Here is a 12,895-nt window from a genome sequence, read left to right on the forward strand (position 1 = left end):
CCTTGGACTTGCCCAGAGACCACAGCTGGAGATCTCTGACGGGCAGGGGCTTGACAGCAGTTTCCTGTCCCAGCACCTCGAGCTTCTCATTCTGCAATTTCACCTTCATGTCTCCCCAATTGGAATAAAAATGGCTTCTTGGGTCCACAGTGAGTTCTAAAAAGCTTTCAGGTGACTGTAGTGTGCAGCTGGTCATGCTGCAGAGCCTTGTCCACCAACACATGGCTTCTCCTCTTGTAGTGCTGTGAGCAGGCAAGAGTTCCTTCTTGTGCAACACCCATGGGATGGCCTGGAGGTGGGGGCAGAGCAGACTGGGGGTCACGGAGCAGGACCTGGGTGAAGCCAGTGGCCAGGTTCTACGGCTCGCAGTAGGCCTTCGGGGTTGGAATCGAATGGCACTAATGGAAAGAGGAGGGTGCCCCAGAGAGCCAAGAAGCCGGCCGACGGAAGGCGTGGTGGCTGAAAGGGGGAGGGAGGGAACTGGAGCTCGTGGCTTTGTCAAAGGGAGAACCTGGCCTTGCTTAAACAGGAAAACCCAGAGCAAAGCCCACCGGCACCAGTCCCATCAGGAGCTCCAGACCGACTGCACTCAGCATTGAAACAGCCTCACTCCGACTGGCGAGGGGAGCGCAGCACGCTGTGGTCACAGTGCTCTGCGTGATGTCACTGGGCTTACATGAGAAAAGTGTCTGTCAGAGACCCCACCTGATTGGCTCCTGGCCTCCGGCCAGCTGGGAGGCAGGACAGGATGGACTCCCGGGTCAGCCCGCTCCCTGCTTCGTCGGCCCAGTGGAGATCTCAGCAGACACCGGCTAGAGAGGCTGCTAACGCCAAAGGAGGAGAGGTGTCCCTGAATGGTTCTGCAAACCCTGGTGCAATGCAGTTCAGTCCCATGGGGAAGAAGGGGAGGAAGGGCTGGGTAGGGGTCATCAGCTTAAAACATCCATAGAAAAAACAAAAGCACTTAAATACAGAATGGATAAGAAATTGCTTTAAAATTATGGGTTGTAGGGCTGGGGTCATAGCTCAGTGTTAGAGCCCTTTCTTGGGTAGCATGAGTGAGAGACTGGGTTCAGTTTTTAGCACGAATATAAATAAATAAATAAACAAACAAGCAAACAAATTAATAGATAAATAGCATAAAGGTTCATTGACAACTAAAACATATTTTGAAAGTTATGGGTAGGGGGTGCAGTCGTATTTAATAATTTAAAAGACTGTGTATAATGTATTGAGGATGACTAGTAGATTCCAAAGCGGAACATGCAACATGGTCAAGAGGTTTTTTAAAATATCCTTATTTTTACATAAGCACAGGAAAAAAACAAACAAACATGGCTATAGCCGCAAACACCTGAAGGAGTGATAAGGGAATGTAGGATCAAAAATGATTTCTTCATGCTTTTATGAATTCTCAAGATTCTACTGGCAACATTGTAATAAAAAAAAACGACCCTCTGGTAAGAATGTGTAACCTGCAATGTCGCTCACTGGGTACCTCTGATTCTCCAACGCCGTGGACGAGGTAGGTTGGAACAACAGCTATTTATTTTAAGGAGCCACATCTTTCCTGGGTGAGTCTTGCACAGTCGTGCACAGGAGCCCAGCGGAGGAGGAGGAAGGCCCTGTCAGTCTTTGCTGCACCTTGGTCCCACCCTGATAGGGCTTTGTATCTGCAGGCTGTAACGTAGGAGCCTGGGGTGCCATTTTGGATATTTCATACACTGTTTGGGATCCTGCCTAGTGTCACCTTTCTCTCTGACGGAAGCACCTCCAAGAGGCTCTTGGGATGCCAATACAGGTGCCCGATGGTGTTCATAAAGATGGTGACCCAGATACAGGGGAGAACCTAGGTGGGTGGAGTTAGAGGAGTCTGGTTGAAATCTAGGCTCTGCCTATTACCATTTGTGGCCAAGGGGCTCAGGAAGACCCTACAAGTTCCCTGACAGTGAACAATTAGCATTAGATACTGGCGTTGGCTTCCAGAGGCGAACTCCTGGGAGATCCCAGAGTGAGCTTTGAAGAATAGGGAGTTGACAGAAAAGCAGAAAAGGTACTTTTGTAGGGGGAGAGGCCAGGACGAGGACCTTACGTGCTGAAAGAGGCCTCAGGCATAGGAGCCACAGCATGGACACATGTCCAGGAGACAGCAGAATCCCACCCTCGGCGTCCAACAATCTTAATAGAAGTAGCTCATCCGTGGGCACGTGATAGGAAGCAGTTATGAGTACCAGTCCCTGGGTGTTGTCCATATCCACATACTCTTAGTTACTTTGCCTGTTCACCGAATATTTCCTGGGCACCTTCTCTGTGCCAGGCGGTGTAGTGACATCAGCAAGAGACTCTCTGCCCGCCTCTCTGCAGTGCATCCAAAGCAAACTTACTTTGAAAGGAAAGTTTATAGCACTGCCCTAGAAGAAGAACCACATCTTTGCCTTTTATGGAAAGTAATCATGAAAGTAAATACAATTACAAAGAAAAAAACCTTATATTCTCCTGAGATATCATTGTCTGAAGCAGGCACCCAGCCCAAGCTCTCTCCCTTCAGAAATCTCACCATGGGTGAAGTTGCTGGGGACAGGATAGACACCTGCTCACATGACCCAGACCCTTTCTCATTAAGGATATCAGAAAATCTAGAAAACATGTCCCTTCTCCAGTTCGTGGTGTGAGTGTTCTAGTGCTGTCTAAATGATGTGGGACAGACACCTGCCACCCCTCAGGGAAAACCAGAACACAGGCTCCTGGACCCCTGCGTTGTTTCTGTTCCAACCATGAAGCAAGAATCTCCCATCGGCTCTGCAACATCCCCACCGTCCTGGTGCCGGGTTAGCGCCTGACAAAGCAGAGAAGTCGTGGGTCTGCCCATTCACGCTGGAGAACAGCGGATCTCAAAGTCACCTGAGGTCACAAAACTGGCAGGACGAGGTAAGGATCTGAACTCGGGTCTGTGGGGCCTCAGGTCAGGCTCCATCCACACCTGGGGACCTTCTGCTGTCACGTAGCCTGTCCTTGGTTAATGGTGCCCTGGCAAGGCTGATCAGCAGGAGGGGCGATGTCACATTTTCTCCAGATCAGTTGGTCCCAGCAGAGACCACATCACTCTAGAAGGGCCCCCTCTCACTCCACAGACAAAGGAAAAGAAAAAGCCATGTTCTCTTCTCACCACCCTCACCCCCTCCGCAGCCACGTGGCGTCACTTCAGCACCTGGGTTTCCGCTAGGTGCTCAAGAGGGAGAGACGGAGGGGACTCGGGAGGGATGGGGTTAAACATCTTATTATTCTTGCTGCATTCGTAGTAAATTGTGTAATAGTTTTCATGTCTTAATTACTTAAATTTTATATTGAGCTATAGTGATATTATCTCTCTTTTTGTCTCCACACAATTGTATTTTATAATAGCTTTTATTAGAACCTACATGAATGGAATTTAAAATGAACACATCGTTCCCCTGACTTGTGCAGTATAGAGAAGAGAGCACTTCTCTGATATTTGGCATAAAAAGTACTTTCCTTTGTATTTTATGACACGAGCAAGTTACACGAGGTGGGGACACATTTTGAACAGAATGGTAACTAACAGAGACTCCAAGCCTCATTTTTCTGCTTTTAACAACTTCCCTGGGTAAAAGGGGTACAGGGTGTTCCGTGGATCAGGAAAAAACTTCCTAATTATAGTAAAATGCAAACGATATATATATATATATATATATATACACTTTTTTTTAATCTGAGATTTTTCTTTTAGGAAAATTGGACGGGGTCTGCATATTAGAGAACTATCAGAAGATTAAGTGTTAAATTACCAGATCACATTTCCTTTACTACTGTAGCAGCTGCGTAATTTTTTTTTTAATCCAATAGTTCATCTTAGGTGTTTCAAGCCATACAGATTATGTCCCACTCTGGCTGCTTTTAGAAGACGGTGGTCTCTCCAGCTTGGAGTTTTCAAAATGGGCTGAGAACTCGTGTTCAGAGAAACGTAGCCAGGCTCCCACACAGAGCTGGAAATGGCGTTGTTGTTTTGGTTTGGTTTGGTTTGTTTTTTTTTATTAAACCAAGTACAGTGGGATCTGTAAATCAAAGTCTCTGGCACAGAGAAGATCAAATACAAAGGGGGTTGTGGGGTGGGGGGGACCTCAACAAAGAATTCAGCGGTTACTTCAGAGAGATGGCAATGGAAATAAATGTGAAGAAATATTAGAGATGCATATTTAATATTGTTGTGTTTATTGCTTCATTTATAAAAGTCAACCAGCTAGAAACTGTGAATGAATAAACTCCTCGATGGATGTAAGTTAGGCAGAGTCAGGTGCACTTTAACTCTTACGGTGCCCAAGTCAATTCATTTAGGAAATCTCTGCTTCATTATAGCAAACGTGATTCTTCTGGCTGGAAGGGAAGAAATGCAAACACCAGGGATGCTTTTGTCTTGGCCAGTGTGTCTCCCGCCTTGCCAATCACCAGCTCCCTAAAATGTGTCTCTCCCCAGCCCAGCTCTACAGCACCTCCTCCAGGAAGGGCTTAAGTGTGCTTGGAATCTCAAGCCAGTCTGGAGCTCTCCCTCTCATCTTTGCAGCCGGTCCTGTCCCTGGGAGTCCCTTGCAGGGAGGGACTGTCCTTATCAAGTTCAATGGCATCCACTCTAGTTTCTCCCTCATGCCAGATGCTTAAAATCTCTGCAGGCTGCAGAGAACGGATCGAGCCCAATACCATGTCCCTCCCGTGATGCTTGGGGGCCACTAGGCTTTGCAACCTCACTCCACAAAAAAAAATAGTCTTTGCTCTTAAGACCAAGTATCTGCCCCGAAGCCTCTACCCTAAAGAAATTTGAAATTCTATTGATCCAATAATGTGTGAAACAAAAAAGAAACGTGGAAGCTGGCAAGACGCAGGTTTGGGGTGGCAGACTTTTCATAGTTGCCAGAGGAGAAGTTCCAAAGGATCTGACCCACTGTAGAGGGAAGAATTCCCAGATGAAAAAATAATCCTATTACTCCATAGGCCTGGCCCAACATAGAGCCCTGAAGAGAGCTGTAGTTTCTTGTATAAAGTCCCCTGGTGCCAGGTGCAGAAGCACACACCTACAACCCCCGCTGCTCCGGAGGCTGGGGCAGGAGGAATGCAAGTTCAAAGCCAGCCTGGGCCACTTAGTGAGGCTCTGTCTCAAAATAAAATAACAAGGGCTGGGGGTGTGGCTTCATGGCAGAGTGCCAGCCTGGCATGTGTGAGGCCCTGGGCTCCATCCCCAGCTCTGCAGGGAAAACCACCATGTTTCTCCTAAGACCATATTTTGCATGGAAGAAAAAGAAGGAAAGGAGGGAGGGAAAGAGAGAGAGAGAGAGAGGGGAAAAGAAAGGCAAAGAAGCACAAAGACTCTGGACCCCTGTCTTCTCCACAAGAATCTTGCCATGATTTTCCAATTACCAGCTCAAGTCCGTTTCCAGATGCTGGTTCTGTTTAACCTGCAATTCCACATCCCCCTTTACCCAGATCAACTCTCCAAACCACGGCAGCCCCAGCAATGCTGGTCCTCCCCAGGCTGTCCTGCCCAGCACCTGGTTTCCATCCCTGCTCCTGGGAACCAGGCCCACTGAAGGTTCCAGCATCGGGTTCCCCGCCTTGTGCTCACACCAGCTCTGGGGCCCGTGCCTCCCCTCAGCCCACCTTCACTCTCTCCTTGTTTTGTGAACATGTCCCCTCTGTTCCCAGACTTACAGAGCCTCTGGAGGACAAACTTCACCACTTTCGTCTGGACGTCTTTCCGATGTTCAGAATGGAGATCAAGAGGTACCAAAATAGCTTTTGTTGATTTACGAGACCTCGCTGTTTTCAATTCCCCATCAGCACCGGCAGGCACGGCCCAGCCAAGGAATGAAGCATCTGCTTCCCCACGTTTCATTTGTGAACTTTAGCACCAGATGTAAATCATTCATGAAACCCCAAAGTGTTGGAAGGTGCTCTTCCAGGGTTCTCACAAACAGGCTCTCCGCAGACCGTACCTGGGGCTTCCTGACATTTGTTGCAAGTGGTAGGAGCAGAATTTTAATGACTACCAGGAATATATTTTCAGCAGCAGGAAAAAGAAAAGAAAGGAAAAGAAGAGAGAGAGACAGAGAGATTCGGGGGGGGGGGGGGGGGACTCCTAGCTTTGGTAGTTCTGGGAACCCTACCCCCCCCCATGGCTTCCCACGGTTCTAGATACCAAAAGGTGTCACACTGGAATGTCACAGTCCAACGTCTCTGCCTCAGAGGAGTTTAGGGGAAGAGATCTGTTGGGCTGGTACCAGTCTTCCCATTCTTTGGGGGCATCACATCTGTTTCCTGAGGAATCTGTCACAGACAACTAGAAAGGGCATCTGCTTCTGCTGGGTGAGGACCTCCGTCCTCTTGGTCACGCTCTTCGGCTGCCTTGACTCCACGTCTGAGGAAGGCACAGCATCTCCCAAGACGTCCACAGCCCCTTGCGTGTCAGCAATTACGCTATGGAGCAGCGCGGGCCCCCTCTCTGCCTGTCCCCCTCTTCTGCAAACGGAAAATGGGTTCCCCATGGGGGGTTTGGATGAGAAGTCAGGCCTGAGAGGGACTCTGCTGTCTCTGCCAAGACAAGGGCAGGTGACTCAAGCAGGTGCAGACAATCTGTGCGGTGACACAAGGAGAAAGCAGTCCAAGCTCACACATGCCAATAGCAGAGGTTCCTCCGCCGAGGCCCCCAGAGTTGCCCCGGTTCCTGACCTTTCAAAACTCTATGGTTCAGCTCGTGGAGCCCTACCTTGGTCTTCTGATAAACTCTCTTCTACAAAAATCATGCAGAGTCAGTTTCAGTTGCCAAGGTATCTGTATGGATACTTCGGAAAACACTGCAATTATCTAAAAATGCACAGGGTTCAAGTGCAGTGTAGGCTGTGACCAATTTGGTCTGAACAAGGGTGGAGACGGGCAAAGACCTCAGAGAAAGCTTCATGGAAGAGGGGATGGTCAAAAATTATTAAGCACAGGAGCATGCAAGTGGAATTTCAAACCCTCTCCAACACCAAAACTGTGAGATGAGAGGTCAATTCCCCAGGTCACACCTACTAACACGTTCTTTGCAGAGGATGTCACATAAAATACATGCCACTTTCTTAAATCCTCCCAACTCTGCCTCCAATCACACCCATGGGGACCTCCAATCCTAGTTGTTGGTGCCACACCAGGTGCCAGCCTTGTTTCCTTGTGAGAAGAAAAGTTCCTGTGGTCTCTTTCCAACAAAGAGATTCCATAATTCTACAAATGTCCTGTATAATTATCATAAGAGGCGAGGGGAGATTGCTGGGTGGCTCAGCCTTGATGTTCTCTCCTAAAGCCACCAGATAAGTGAGAGTGGAGAATGTGGATACAACTTGGCATTTCTACAGTGGCATGTCCTCATTGCTTTGTAGGTCAGCTGGAAGGACAAGACTCCAGAGATCCCGCATTTAATAAGTCATTGAAATTTTAATGAGAAATATCTATTTTATCTCTTTTTATCCATTCATTCACTTATGCATCCATTTGCTCATTTATCAATCAACTCATTCACTCTTGATATACCCTTTAAAGATTCATTCACTCCGAAGAGAGTAATGGTATATAAACATAACGAAAGTGTGTGGAATTTTCCCCCTGGAATGGCCAACGGGGTGTCTACTCTAAGTAGGGAATGTGTGGGTCTGGGTGTCCTGGGGCCTGGATTCGAGTCAACACTGCAGCTTGCCAGCTATGAGAACCAGCCCTAGAAATGCTGAATATTTAGTTAACGCCCTTCTCCTTCCACGGTAGATCCTGGGTGTGGCTTTCCCGGGTGACATTGCCCTTGTCTTACTCTCTAACCAAGACCATCACGTCCAACCCTGCTCTCCCTCAATCCCCACCACCTCCATTCTTAACATCAGTGATGGAAGGTACACCCTTGGAGTGCTCAGTCTTCTCCTGGCACTCTACTGGGGGCTGTGCACGTGTCATCTCAAGGAACTCTCCGGAGAAGGCTATAAAGAAGCCCTGATCCCATGAGTCTGTATTTTACTGTTTCATGCATGAGAGAACTGGATCTCAAGAGGCGGCTGGTATGCTCAGGGTCGCCTGGCTGGCTGATGGAGCCAACACAATGCGTGCTGGACCTGGAGTCTTGATTCCCAACCCTGGGCCTGCTGCACCCTGGAATCATTGTCTCCCGCGGAGTCTTTTCCTCTAGGTCTGTTTGCATCTCCCATTCTCTTCACACACCACATGCACGTGTGTGTGTACCACCCCCCCACACACACACACCACAGACAGGTAAGAAAATGGAAGAGAATACCACTCAACCTCCTAGCTTCCACCTTTGACCAAGTCACTTTTCTTTCTTGATCTTGATTCTCAATATCAATGTGTTTAAAACAAGGTCACCAAATCACACAAATTCTTAGTTTTCTTTTCCAGTTTAACAAAATTTTTAGGCAGGTAGTGTAGCTCAGTGGTAGATGTTTGCCCAGTATGCATGAGGCCCTGGGTCCCATCCCCAGCACCACAAAAGTGAGAAAGAGAGAGAGAAAGAAAGAGAGAGGGAGGAGAGGGAGGGAGGGAGGGGAAGAAAGAAAAGAAGAAGGGTCAAAAAAATTTCTCTAAACATCCTTATTATAACTTCCATTTCTATCAATTCAGTTTCTTCCATAAAAGGTATAATAATTGATCTTTTTTCTCTATAATCTTGTGATTATAACTAAAACTCATCTATGCAAGAATGTTCAGAGGTGAGGTGATTAGATTAGGACAGTTGTGACCTAGAGTGGATTAATCCACTGATACAGGTTGACTGGGTGGTACCTGTAGGCAGGTAGGTGTGTGGGAGAAATAGGTCACTGGGGCTGTGCCCGTGGGGTCTGTAGTTTGTCCCTGGTGAGCAGAGCTCTCTCTGCTTCCTGTCTTGTCCTGTCCTGAGCGGCTTCCCTCTGACACACCTTCCGCCAGGATGCTCTGCCTCATCCCAGGCCCAGAGCGATGGACTTGGCCGACCACAGACTGAACCTCTGAAATCGTGAGCCAAAGTAAATATTTCTTCCCAGGAAATCTTCTCATCAGGTCTTTTGGTCACAGCGACACAAGCTGACTAAACACCCTCCCATGGCTTTTTACCTTTTTCTTTGAATCTTCATTCTCAGATGATGGTCTTGTGTGTTTCCACATCACTGATATATTCATGTGTGCATATATTCAAATTTCTTTAATGTCAGTTTTGTGGTTTTCTACCCTAAAAACCACATAGGTGCATCATCCTACTCCGTTTGATTTCCTCCCTTTGTTGTCTCACTCTAGCTCTCTGTTTTTACCTCTTTTCCATCATGTCAGCCTGCTTTTGATTTTTCTTGAGGCTTTTTGCTCTTTTTCCAGAGACCTTGCCTTTCCCATGCTATAAAAATTTTAAACTCAAAAAAAAAAAAAAAAAGGAAACAAGAAAGTTGTCTTGAATGCTCTAAAGTAGCAAAAAGGATCATGTGCTGTGTCTTCTGTCCAGATGCATGTGTGTGTGTGTGTGTGCATGTGTGTTGTGTGTGTAGACATGTGTGTACCAGTATGGACATGTGTATGTGTAAGCATGTGCATGCATATGCAGATGTGTGTATATATATTGTATATGTATGTGTGTGAACAGGTGTGTGGTTTGTGGACATGTGTGTGCACTTGTGTGCACATGTATAGATGTGAGTGTGCATGTGTGTTCATGAGTGAGCACATGCATGTTTAGATAAGTATCTGCGTGTGTGTGAATGTGTGTGCACATATGGATTGTAGAGCTGTGCATATATTTATGTGTGAACATATGCATTCATGTGTGGGTATGTATATGTGGAGCTGTGTATACGTGTGAGGCATGTTTGTGCATGACATGTGAGGCGTGTATTGTGCATACATGTGTGCACATGCACATGTGTGCATGTGTGTGTCATGGAACCAGGAGACATGGCGATGATAGGACTTTCCAAAGAGGAGGCCTGGTGTCCACGTCCCACCTGCTGGAGGCGGCTCTGAGGTGGTGGCCTTCCTTCGTCCTCGTCCTCCCTGGCGTGCCACGCTCTGGTCTTCCAGCGGATCTGCTGCAGGATGACTTGCTCTTGGAGGAAGACTGAGGAAGCTGAGCAGCGGCGGCTTCACAGGAAGCTTGGCAGGCTGCTGCCCAAGCCAGCGCAGGGAGTCTACATGTCAAAGTTTGGGGACTAAAAATACAAAGCAAATATGCAACAGGCAGATGCACAGGCCTCGGCTCCCTGCGCCACTCACTCTGCAGCCCACAGACACCTGCAGGGGACAGGGTGCCAGAGGCCAATCACCTGCCATGGTGGAGGGGCAGCGTGGTATGTGGCCCATGCTCTGGCCCCCACTGTGTTCCCTCTGGACCCTGGAGGAACACTCCTGTCCCATCAGTGAAGGTCCCCGAGGGCTCGCACTGGAGGGTCCATGACACACTCACCTGCTCCAGGGAGACCAGGGATAATGGCCCTGGAGGAGCCGGGTGACCACCATGTCCGCTCAAGTGCACCCCCAGCCAGGCCAGAGGATGCGCCTTCAGAGAAGCAGCACCTGGGAGCAGATGTGGGGGTTCAGGGGCCACCGGGCCACTCATCAGCAGCGACTGGCTTACGACTTCCAAGGCCCCCCTGCAGGGTCAGTGCCGGTCACTGGAGGATGCGCTCCTGGTTCCTGGGCCACGCCTCTCTCAGGGCAGGAAGAGAAGAGCAGCGGGTCCTGAAGGGGAGCCAGCGGGGAGTCCCAACATCAGCCAGAGCAGGGACCCGTCTCCTGCAGGGTCAGGATAGCAGACCAAAGGGCACCACTGGACTTGCCACAGGGACTCCCGACAGGTGGCAGATGACAGTGGTGATGATCAAAATAATCGCTGGGATGAAGTGACACAGGCCCTCAGAACCTGCCAGCGGAGTTTTATCAGTTTGCCAAGTTACAGAGGTGTGCTTCTGGCAGTCACCATAGCACCGTTCTCAAGGTGAGGAGACAGGGGTTGGGAGGTGAGTCAGCTTCCGGGGCCTCACAGAGCTGGGTTCAGATCCTGGCAGTGGCTCCCAGCCAGTGTCTAGCTGGAGCACCGGCTGCCTCTCAGGGAGCGGTTGAGCGCGGGTCAGTTGCTGCTGCCTGAGGCGAGGCGAGGCGAGCCAGCCAGGTGGTCTCGATGCTCAGGCCAGCGCTGGATTCTGGAACAGAGGCCAGAGACCCGGAAGGTTCTTCCAGCGCTGAGGGTCCCGGTCCCAGGCTGAGCGGTCCTCAGTCGGTCTCCGAGGCAAGCCGAGGGTGGAGGCAGCCCCTCTGGGCTCTGCGTAAAGCCTCGCCCATTCGTTTTATTCAGAGCCTCTATGTGTGTGAAAATATTCCTCTTCATTATTCATATTGTGCCACAAGAATGATATATTTGAAGAAATCATCATGAATAAAGTGGCCAATTTAGCAGTGAGATTTACTGGGAAAATACTCAGTAAAAAATAGTCAGCCACCACATTTTCTGAGAGAGGAAATGAGAATGCTGTTTGGGCCTTAATAGTCCTAGAACAATGCGTGGAGCCGTGGGATCCCATTCAACCATGTTTCCTATAACCATTCGTGGACAAAGAAGGGAAATTTTATTTTTAATAATGACAAAGAGGAAATAAAGTGGCTTCGGTTCTAATCAAATTGAGTTACGGAGGGAAAAAATCACCCTCTTTTCTCCTACGTTCTGAAGGAGCGTGGGGGAGGGTAGGCACGTGTGTACATTAAAACAGAATTGTAACCATCCTGCAAGTCCCTGTCCTGGCTTCGGAGGCAGCTGGCCGGCCCCGCTAGCTGGGGTCAGGAGCCCTGAAGCCCTTCCCAGCTCCACTCTTGCCAGCTCTGTGTCCAGGGAAGGGCAGGTGGTCAGCAGGCCTGAGCCTCCGCTCCTCTTCCTACAGCAGGGTCCTGACTGGACATTTCAGCAGCTGCCCTTCCACCTTCACGTCCCCCTCCCAGCACTAGAAAGAGGCCAGAGGGGGCTGCTCCCCCAGCTCACTGAAAACCAAACCAAAGCTTTGATCTGTGCATTCCGAATGCTGTCACCATGGCCGTGACCACCACGATGTCACTGGACATGGAGGTAGGCAGAGATGTCCAGGGGTGGTTCTTGATCCCCATCGGAGCCAGCACCAGCAGGGCCCTAGAAGGGGCTACTCAGCCCCCCACCACCTTGTGTTCCAATGTAGCTTCGATTTTTCTCATTGTCTCTGAAGCTTTAGAGAAGACTGTACCCTGTGCACCCCGTCCACCTTCCCCACAGGCCACAAGACAAAATGAACCTGAGTCCCTGAGTCACTGCATGGAGGAAGCGGCCCTGGACACAAGCACCACCTTGAACTGCCAGGGGACTTGGAAACCTTCTTTTGGGATCCTTGGCAGCATCACTGTAGCTCATGAAGGAGCAGTTGAGGATGCAAACAATAGTGCTTAGGTCAAGTCCAGCACACAGGGACTCCGAATGTCCTCCCTATCCTAAGTTGGACCAGAAAGAGCACCAGAGCCATGCATACATATACAGAGAGAAGCGACTCGCTTTCCTTGGGTTCCTGTGGGCTGCTGTTAGCAGACAATCTATTTATTGACTAAGCTCATTCACTCAACATTTTACTATGTGCAAGGAGAAGAAAGTCTTCTTTTCCTCGCACGAGCCGCTAAATCCGGTGGGAAAATGAACCGTGTCCATGAATGGCCGCCTGTGAGATAGAAGGGGGCGTCACGGGGCAATGTACAGTCAGCACTTTAGAGCTTCCCAGCACAGGGGAAGCTCGGGCACCTCACAGGGACACCTACCTACCCTAAGGACAGATGCCACTTTGCCCCCCCCCCCCATTTTACAGGTGAAGAAACTGATTTTTACCAA

Source organism: Callospermophilus lateralis, chromosome 3 (genome assembly GCF_048772815.1).
Source record: "Callospermophilus lateralis isolate mCalLat2 chromosome 3, mCalLat2.hap1, whole genome shotgun sequence".
In the NCBI taxonomy this organism is placed as follows: domain Eukaryota; kingdom Metazoa; phylum Chordata; class Mammalia; order Rodentia; family Sciuridae; genus Callospermophilus; species Callospermophilus lateralis.